General features: G+C 45.6%; 1 pseudogene; it reads left to right on the top strand.

The window, feature by feature from the left end:
* Positions 1-522: 522 nt before the first annotated feature.
* On the top strand, positions 523-6270 carry LOC119545175 (annotated as a pseudogene).
* The last annotated feature ends 3548 nt before the right edge of the window (positions 6271-9818 follow it).

Genomic DNA, 9818 nt, shown 5'->3' with positions numbered 1-9818 from the left:
AAACTTTAAGTTACTTATTAACTCACTTAAAATAATAGTAAAAACCCATTATATGTTAGCATAAATATCAGTTTTATGTAAAATAGCTATATTTTGGGAAAAAATTTAGTTAGGAGAGTGGCATTGTTTTATATGTTTGCAGATCTCTTTCATGTCTGCCTTAGAAGACAGGTGTACTCTCCTATCTGCTTCTGCATTCCGTCTGTTGTGATTTCACATGCCTGTGGTCTTTGGAAATCTCTCTGTACACTGGTGAGAGAATGAGAGGCAAATCTTTGTATAATTATGAAGATAGTTTTGAACTCATGGAGCCCCTTGGGGTTCCTGGGCCACACTTTGAAAACTGCTGCTCTATAAGGTTGGCACTGTTGAATTTCACCTGAACCCTGTGATCCTGGAAAACAGTATAGGTTAAGAAATCCCTTACCCATTGTGTTACTGTTCAAGACGGCCTTAACTTCTCAGCATGACTGAATTTTAGACAGGCTTCTCCTTGTCGCTAGGCCCCTGAATTCTCTCACCATGGCCCTTCAAAATCCAGACAGGACACGTTCCACCTGGTCTCCACGGTAAACTCAGGAGATAACATCACATAATGGACTAACCCCATTTCTTGATCTCCCCTCCAGTACTTTTCCACTAGCTCCTCCCATATTTAAAAATGCTCCTGCCCTCTGCTTCAGCCGAGTTAAACGCCTGCACTTTCTCCCGTCGTGATAGATTTGTAATCCCTCTCCATTTCTCTCCCTCTCTCCACACTACTCCCTCTCTGTCCCCCTCCCTCACTCCCTCTCTATGACAACAGCCTCTGGTCTCTTTCTTCTATACTGCATATAGCTTTGAATAAAGGCATCCTTGCCTGTTTCCAATTGTCTCGTGAGATTATTTCTTTGATAAGGCTATTATGTAAATGCATGACTGCCAGACTGGTTAGTTGACAAAAGCTCCACCATTTCACCCTCTCTTATCTCCTCACTTTGCTGTTCTTTGCATTTCTCTTTCAATTACCTTTCTGTTCTCTCTGCCTGTATTGCTGTTGGCCTCTAGAGGGAGCACAAGAGCCCTTTACTCCAGTGAGGTCTGCTGGCCCCATGGTCAGGTTCAAGCACATGTTGGAAGCTATGAGATTAGGGCAGGGAAGTTCTGATTTCTAAGACGAAAAGGAGTTAAGTTTTTTTACTATTTCTGTCATAGTCTCTCACCCTTCCCTCTCTCTTTCCCTCTCTTGGAATTGCTGAAGTGCTTGATCTTTCTCTTTGGAGAACTGCCCTCTGTTATTCCCAATCCATTGGTGCAATAAAGGACAGAAGATTAGGGCAAGGCCTAGAATAATGATTCTCAAATTTACTGTTCATCAGAATCACCTGGACAGTTTGTTTAAAATGAAGCTTCCCGGGCTGGGTCCCTACAATAAAAATGTTGATTTTGTAGGCCCAAGGGGAAGCCCATAAATCAGCATTGTTAACAAGTGCCCCAGGTGATTCTAATCCAGGTGGTCTGCGGACATTGCTTTGAGAATAGTGACTCAGAAGAACCTGGACCTGTGTATTCCAGACAAAAGGAGTCCAAGACTACATGTAAGTCACGAGAATTTAGGGTGAGACTAATTGGAGTGATCACACTTCTGCAGAGGCTCTCATACAACGTAGCTACAGCCCTCTGTGACTCAGCATCCTGGTGTGGGAGCCCCTGGCCCCCAAGTGTCTTGAAGACTGCACACAGCAGTCTGCTTGACCTAGGACAGTTAAGGTTTGACCTATTCTCCTTGTAATATCAGATGCTAACTGTAATCTATACTCAAAACTACCTCTTCCCTGAGACTCCTTGATACACTGTTATCTCTATAATCCTCCCCTCCTGCCTGTTGATTACAATCAAACCCTCCCTACATTGCATTACCCTGTTCCCCGCTTTATGCTCTCATACCCATTGGAATGTCAAGCCCTTCTAACCAGCTTATTCAGTCCCCCAAAGTGTGGACTATTTCCACGTTGTGTTCTGAGCTCGCTGCCATTCAGAGCGGCTCCTGAATCCATTCAGAGAAGCTCCTGATTTCAGGGCAATGTGACTCGACTTCCCACCCTGTCGGTAAGCACCATAATAAAGGCTTATGTCTCAGAACATGTCCGGTGCTTTCTTTAGTCCTTTGGCTACAAAAGCCCTCTTGGGCTGTGACACCTGGGTTCTAAATACTTCATTCATCATGGCTAGAAAGTTGCCTTCAAATTTTGCTTTTATCTCTTCTTATTCTAGAATCTCTTCTTTCATTATCTTACCTGACTCCCTCTTTGTTTCTAATAGAAGAACACTGAACTGAAATATGTTCTGTGGAGCCATCTATCAATCATCTAAGACCAAGCGGCCTGGCACAGCAGGACAGGGGAAGAAATTGAAGATGTTTAACTGGGAGAAGGGAAAAAGTTTAAACTGGAGAAGATCAGGGAGGTGTCTTTAAATGTACAAAGTCTTGTAAATCTGTGTTAAAGGGAAAAGTCGAAACTGGATGAAAACTTGGAGACAAAACTTTGGTTCATTCTATAGCAGTTTCTAAAATCAGAGCTTCTGAAAAATGGACTTTCTTGGGAGGTGGTGAATTTATCACTGCTGCCATTGTTGATGTGCAAATAAAGTTCAGATAATGATTTGATAGGAATGATGTGGAGGGGCGTGTCAGTTTGGATATATTATGTCCCCCCAAAAGTCATGTTTTAATCCAACCTTGTGGGATATTTGGATTAGGTTGTTTCTATGGAGATGTGACTCACCCAATTGTAGGTGAAATATTTTGATTTTATATTTCCATGGAGGTGTAGCCCTGCCCATTCAAGATGGGTCTTAATTAGATCACTGGAATCCTTTAAGAGGAGCCGACAGAGATGTTTAGAGATGGTTGCTGACACGGATGCTTGCAGATGCTTGGAGATGCAGATGGAAGGATGTTTGGAGATGCTAAGCCAAGAGATGAAACCCAGGAATATTTTGGAGAATGCCATTTTGAAACAATCTGGGAGCAAAGGACAAGCAGACACCAGCCATGTGCCTTCCCAGCTGACAGACGTGTTCTGCACGCCATAGGCTATTCTTCAGTGAAGGTATCCTCTTGTTGATGCCTTAGTCTGGACACTTTTGTGGCCTTAGAGCTCTAAATTTGTAACCAAATAAATCCCCTTTAAAAAAGCCAATCCATTTCTGGTATTTTGCATAATGGTAGCATTAACAAACCAGAACAAGGGGATTCAATCATAGAGAGATGACTGGAGAGGACTTTGAAAGTCCTTTCCTACCTGAAATCCCTTATTTATGAACTGAAAAAAATGGAATCCCCTTTACCCTATGGTGTCCTACTTATTTTGTTGTGAAGGACTCCCAGGCAAGGAACACTGGAGACCAAGTCACACTGCAGGTTTCATTCACACGGGCTGTGGCAGACCTTGGGCATTAGTTGAACCAGAAGCTATAGATGTGGTTTGATTTGCAGTCACTGATTTCCCTCTGCCCTGACAGAGTTCATGCATTTGTTAGGCATGCTGCATAACTTCTACCCTCACACTTGCAAAGTCCTTTAAAGCCTTGTATGCAGAGTGGCTTCCATCACTTGGGAGCTTGCTGGAAATGCAGAATCTCAAGCCCCACAGAGACTTGCTGAATCAGACCTTGCAATTTAACCTCTACCCCTGAGATTGGAGGTAAATGCAATAACTTTCCAACACAAAGTAGTCTATAAGTGGAAAGCTCTTTCAGGAGATGCATAGTGGTTTGTTGATTTCTGATGACCTCGCCCAGAGCAAATTCTCAATATATGTTGAATCGAAGAGGTTTATAAAGTTAGATAAAGAAAAGAGGGACAGGAACAATGCAGCAGGAATAATTCCCTGAGGAGTTACAAGGCAGTAGGAGGACTCTAAAGATAGTTTTAGAAATAAACTGATCTACTCTATTTTTCTAGAGCACATCAGGAGTCTCCATTCAACATTACCACTTATGGCCTACCTGTCCCAGAGGCCCCACCCGATAAGGTCACTTACCTGGTTCACCAAAGGCATGTTCAGGTCCCAACCACTGGTCCTATAGGTGTGAACGCATTTGTAAACAGGACCTTAAAAGATACTGTTAGTTAGGGTGTGCCCAAACTGGATGTGGGTGGGCCTTAATCCAATATGGCTGACGTCCTTATAAACAAAGAAAACTGGACACAGAGAGAGAAACCAAAGGAGAAGAGGCTAGAAATCAACAGATCTGGAGGAGAAAGGAGAAGACACTGCCATGTACATTGTCATATGATGGAAAAACCAAGGAATCCCAAAGATTGCCAGCCAGCCAAAAGATATCAACCATAGGAGGAAGCAAGCCTTCTAGCCTCTGAAACTGTGAGTCAACAAATTCCTGTTGTTAAGTTAACCCACTGTTATTATTTGTTTTAGCAGTTAGGAAACTAAAACAACCTGTTTGTACAGATGTGGACTGGATCAACGGTCACTATATGGCAGGGTCACGGCCTTGCCCCTCTGCTCTCTGGTATCTCTCCTGTACCCAGAACCACTGCCCTCTCTCACCCTGCATTAGTCATCTATTGCTACATAACAAATTACCCCAAAACTTAGTGGCCTAAAACAAAAATAAACATTTATTACCTCACAAACTTTCTGTGCTTCAGGAATCCAGCAGCAACTTAGCCTGGTGATTTTGGTGGTGGTGGAGGGTCTGTTGAAGTGTCTGTCAGGGCTGTCATCATATTCACTGGTGCTAGAGCCACACTCCCATGGCTGTGGGCAGGGGCCTCAGTTGCTCGCTACCTGGACTTCTCCATAATGCTGCTTGAATATCCTCACAACATGGCAGCTGGCTTTTCTCAGACGCGGCCATCCAGGAGAGAGCAAGGAAGAAGCCAGAATGTCTTTTATGACCTAGTTTTGGAAGTCACACTCCATCATTTCCTCAGTATCCTGTTGGTTACACAGGTCAACCCTATTCAATGCAGGAGGGGACTATACCAAGAGGTGGGGGGCACCGGTCGCCATCTTGGAGGTTGGTGACCACAAACCCTTAGACTCTGTTGTTTCACCTTGGCTTCTTCAATAGTACAAGTGTTGCTTATTACACAGTCAAAGCACAACTTTATTCTACTCTACTACCATTTCTGTAAAATTATTCCATGGGGGTCATCTTCTCTGGCCTCTGAAAACTCTGGCAGGCCCATGACTTAGCTCACTCTTAAGCCACACTTAGACCTACCATCACTCCAAGAGGCAAACCTATTCTTGATTCAGAAATTAGAACACCTCGTTCAAAGTATAAATCAGATGGTCAAACTTGATTTGACTTTGAATCTTCTCACCCAATGTCGCCTGGATCTGCATCAGTTTGAAACTTATAATTTACAAAGGGAGACAGCCGGCCTGGCAGGCCCTCCTGTTGGCGGTGCGGGCACCTGCACTGGATGCAGAACGAGGCGCTGGGATGCTCGTGGGGCGGACCCTGCCGGCCAGCTCCTGTGATCCTCCCAGCAACGCCAGGCGGCGCAGGACACGACGTTTGCAAGAGGCTTAAAGAGAAAATACTTTTACCCCGAGGAAGGCATGGAGAGCGCCCTGGCTGGCCTGAGGGCTGTTCCTTCCAACGCTCTATAGTGGCAGATGCTGCTGGATGTGTCCCTGGTGAAGGTTCAGTTGTGCCACATGCTAGCGGAGCCCAATCTCTGCCGCTTGGTCCTCATCGCCAACTCGGTCAGCCAAATCCAGGAAGAGACGATCCAGGAAGTAGCCCCGGCGAGCCCAGGCCGGGCGCCCCTCGACCTCCTCATATCCACAGACATCCTCTGCCAAACGGCACAGGAGCCAGAGGAAGAGAGGCTCTCTCCCGGTGGCAGCAGCTTCCCCAAAGACTTCGAGGGAGTCTAAGCTCAGGATCTGATTTCTGAGCTTTCCACAGTCTCGTCTCCACAGGCTCCAATAATCCTTTAGAGCAGCACGTGGACAGTTGTGGAAATGGACAACTCTCGGGAAAACAGGAAACTTTCAGAAGTCGCTGGATCACAGATTTGGGACGCTGGACAATAAAATACCCAGCTGCGTGGAAGACCACTTTTCAGGTCTCTTTTCCTCCTATGACCTGGATTCGGTGCTGGTGGGAGTGATGAGCAGCGCGAAGCTGGCCCACCGCGACGTGCTCCACGGCCTCTCCGCTCCCGCCGCCTCGCCCCCCAGCTCCAGCTGCAAGTCGGACCTCGGGGAGCTCAACCACAACGCCACGGATATCCTGGTGGAGACCTGAGACCGTGACTTCTCGGCGCGTGGCTCGCGGTTCGGATGAGCGTGAGGGGCGAGCACCAGGACGCGGTCGCATCCCTCCAGGTAGCCCATCAGATGCAGTGGTAATCCACATGCAATCCGCCGGGCGCACGCGACTCTGTGAGTAGTGTTCTCGCCGGCCTGCAGCCATTGTTCAGCCTTCTTGGCTTGTCTGTCGGTCACATGAAGGTCCTGGAAGAGCTCGCCACTGGCAGGGACTGGGAATTATTCTGGAACTTTTTTTATTTCTGGGCCAATCTTGAAATTCCCACCAGCCTTGGGCCGTTCCCCTTCCATGTCCCGGCCGCCATCACCGTTGAGGATGGCAGGCCTCGCTCTGCATCCAGCCTCGGTAGTTTTAGTTTAGATACGTGGAGTTATTAAAATTAAGTTTTATATGTTTTAGGCAATATTTTGTCCTTAAGATGTATTTTTTAAACCTTTTATCTTTTTAGAATTTTTCAACTATTTTCTTAAAGTATATATATTTTATAAACATCCTTTGCTGATACAGTAGAAATTTTTATAGCCTAAACAATTGGAATTGGTGTATTTCATTTTTTTCAGGTTTAAAGGAGGTATTTTTTTCACAGAATACAGTATACAGTAGTATGCTTTACTACTCCACTCAGTCAACAGTGTGAATGTACTGCCCTATTCACTTTAAATTCACACATAAACCTCCTCCCCGCGCTCTGTGGCCCTTTGCAGCTGCTTGCCCAGGAACACCTGACACAGCTTTGCTTTTGATGCCCATTAGGTGCTCTTCCTTCGTAAAATGCAAATGTAAATTGTGGAGGGTTTTATTGGTGCGCATTTATATGTAAATGCCATCACATGGTCTGTTTGTCCTTGAAGGCCAAGGTCAAAAGTTGTGTATTTGAGAACCAGGTGCACTAGCTGACCTCAGAGACTAGAGCCTCTTGAGTGGTGTGTTTTGATTGATCTTATCCCTTGGAGGGCTCCACGCCTGGTAGGATTTTCTGGGCCTGCCTGGGCTTTCTCTGAAGGCCGCCCCTCAGGTGAACCTGCTCTGGACTGTCCGTGCTGAGCCTGACTGTCAGGTGTCTGGAGGCTGCCGGGTGCTGCCAGGTGCTGTTGGGGAGGGAGTGTCACTGTTCTGTTGGAGAGGAGGGCCCAGTTTTACATTCTTAAACTGGTGCTGGAACAAAACCTGCAGACTGGATTGAAGGCTAGAATTAAAGGAAGTTGTGTCTGTGTAATTTGTGGCCTCTCCATTCTGAGGGTCACTGATGATGGTGATTGCGTGGCAGGCATTGGAAGTGAGTTTGGGTTGTGGGCAGCCCCAGTGACTGTGCTGGGTACCGTGACCATGACCCTTTCAAGGGCTTTCTGCCTACTTAGAAGTGAAACTCCCCACCCCGACTTCCCCCATGTTTCCTGTTCCATGGCTGTTTCTGTCTTCTCACCCCTCAGCCAAAAAAGGTTTGTTTTCCTTTGTGCATATGGCCATTCTTTTGTTCAATACTTTTAATTAAATGTGTCAAACAACAACAACAACAAAACATGGGTGTGTATCTAGTCAGTGTCTGACAAGCCATGCAGCAAATTGGTTATAGAAGTGGATTTATATCTCCTTTATATTCTCAGTGTAGTGCAAAGTTTCAAGAATCATAGAACAAGTTCTCATTCATTTCCTTAAAAATTCTATACATGGTGATTTGGCACATCACATTAGAAAGTCACAGCTATTGTATCTTGGAGTCATTAGAGCTTCAATTTTAATATCCTGTTACATAGGCATAACTGAACTTCAAATGCAAATAAGTACATGATCTTCTCCGTGGGACTGTTGGACCCCAGTCAACTAAGAACATTTGAGTAGTTCCTCCAAGGTTGGATGGGTGAGAGGAGGAGTGGAAAGGTAACAGGAAAGGTCTTACTTAAACTAAAACTGTTCCTGTTTAAGGAGTACCTGAGAATTCCCTAAGAGTTAGAAGGTTCGTTGGCCCAAGTATACTTAACACTTGGAAGAGCTGGGGATGGGAATAAGGTGATGCTGCCTTTCTGAGATTCAGTTCTGCTGTGGTCAGCAGGTCACCTTTTATAGATACCTTAGCATTCAATCCAAAGAATAGTGAGTGAGCACCCACGAAGTGCCAGGCACCGTTTGCCACTAGGGGCGACTGAAACACAGACCCTGCCCCAAAGAGCTTGTAGTCTACTAGGCCAGATGTGAGCTTAAATCATTTACTGGAGGAATCAGGAACCATCTGTCAGACCTGCCCTTCTGGGTTTCTTGCTTTCAGCAATGGCTGCTCCATCTCTCAGCTTATCTAGGTGCTTCTCTGAATTTCATCTCTTGGCTTCTGTATGTGTTTTATACTCTTACAAAGGGCTCCAGTAAGAGGATTAAGACCCATCTTGAATGAGGTGGGTCACATCTCTTTTGAAATATCCTAACCAAAAGTCCTACCCACACTAGGTCTGCACCCAAAAGAACGGATTAAAAGAACATGGCCTTTTCTGGGGTACATAACAGCTTCAAGCTACCACATGTGGGTTTATTTCTGGGCTCTCAATTCTAATCTGCTGATCTATCTGTCTTGTATAAATACCACACTATCTTTATTACTGTAGCTTTGTAGTAAGCTTTTTTTTTTAATTATTCATTTTATTGAGATATGCTCACATACCACGCAGTCATACAAAACATATCGTACATTTGATTGTTCACAGTACCATTATGTAGCTGTACACTCATTACCAAAATCAGTCCCCGACACCCTCATTACCACACACACAAAAATAACCAGAATAATAATTAAAGTGAAAACGAGCAACTAAAGTAAAAAAGAACACTGGGCGCCCTTGTCTGTTTGTTTTGTTTGTTTCCTTCCCCCACCTTTCCACTCATCCATCCACAAACTAGACAAACGGGAGTGTGATCCCTATGGCCCCCCCAGTCCCACTGTCCCCCCTCATAAGCCACATTTTTATACAATTGTCTTCAAGATTCATGGGTTCTGGGTTGTAGTTTGGTGGTTTCAGGTATCCACCACCAGCTACCCCAATTCATTAGAACCTGAAAAGGGTTGTCTAAATTGTGCGTAAGAGTGCCCACCAGAGTGACCTCTCAGCTCCTTTTGGAATCTCTCTGCCACTGAAGCTTATTTCATTTCCCTTCACATCCCCCTTTTGGTCAAGAAGATGTTCTCCATCCCATGATGCCGGGTCTACATTCCTCCCCAGGAGTCATATTCCACGTTGCCAGGGAGATTCACTCCCCTGGGTGTCTGATCCCACGTAGGGGGGAGGGCAGTGATTTCACCTTTCAAGTTGGCTTAGCCAGAGAGAGAGGGCCACATCTGAGCAACAAAGAGGCATTCGGGAGGAGGCTCTTAGGCACAACCATAGGGAGGCCTAGCCTCTCCTTTGCAGCAACAGTCTTCCCAAGGGCAAACTCCATGGTAGAGGGCTCAGTCCACCAAACCAGCAGTCCCCCATGTCTGTGGGCATGTTAGCAACCATCAGGGTAGGGCAGGCCAATACCCCCGCACTCTCCACCAG

Source organism: Choloepus didactylus, chromosome 10 (assembly GCF_015220235.1).
Source record: "Choloepus didactylus isolate mChoDid1 chromosome 10, mChoDid1.pri, whole genome shotgun sequence".
Lineage (NCBI taxonomy): Eukaryota > Metazoa > Chordata > Mammalia > Pilosa > Megalonychidae > Choloepus > Choloepus didactylus.
Note: the sequence above shows the minus strand (reverse complement) of the source record. Positions and strands in the feature narration are given on the sequence as shown.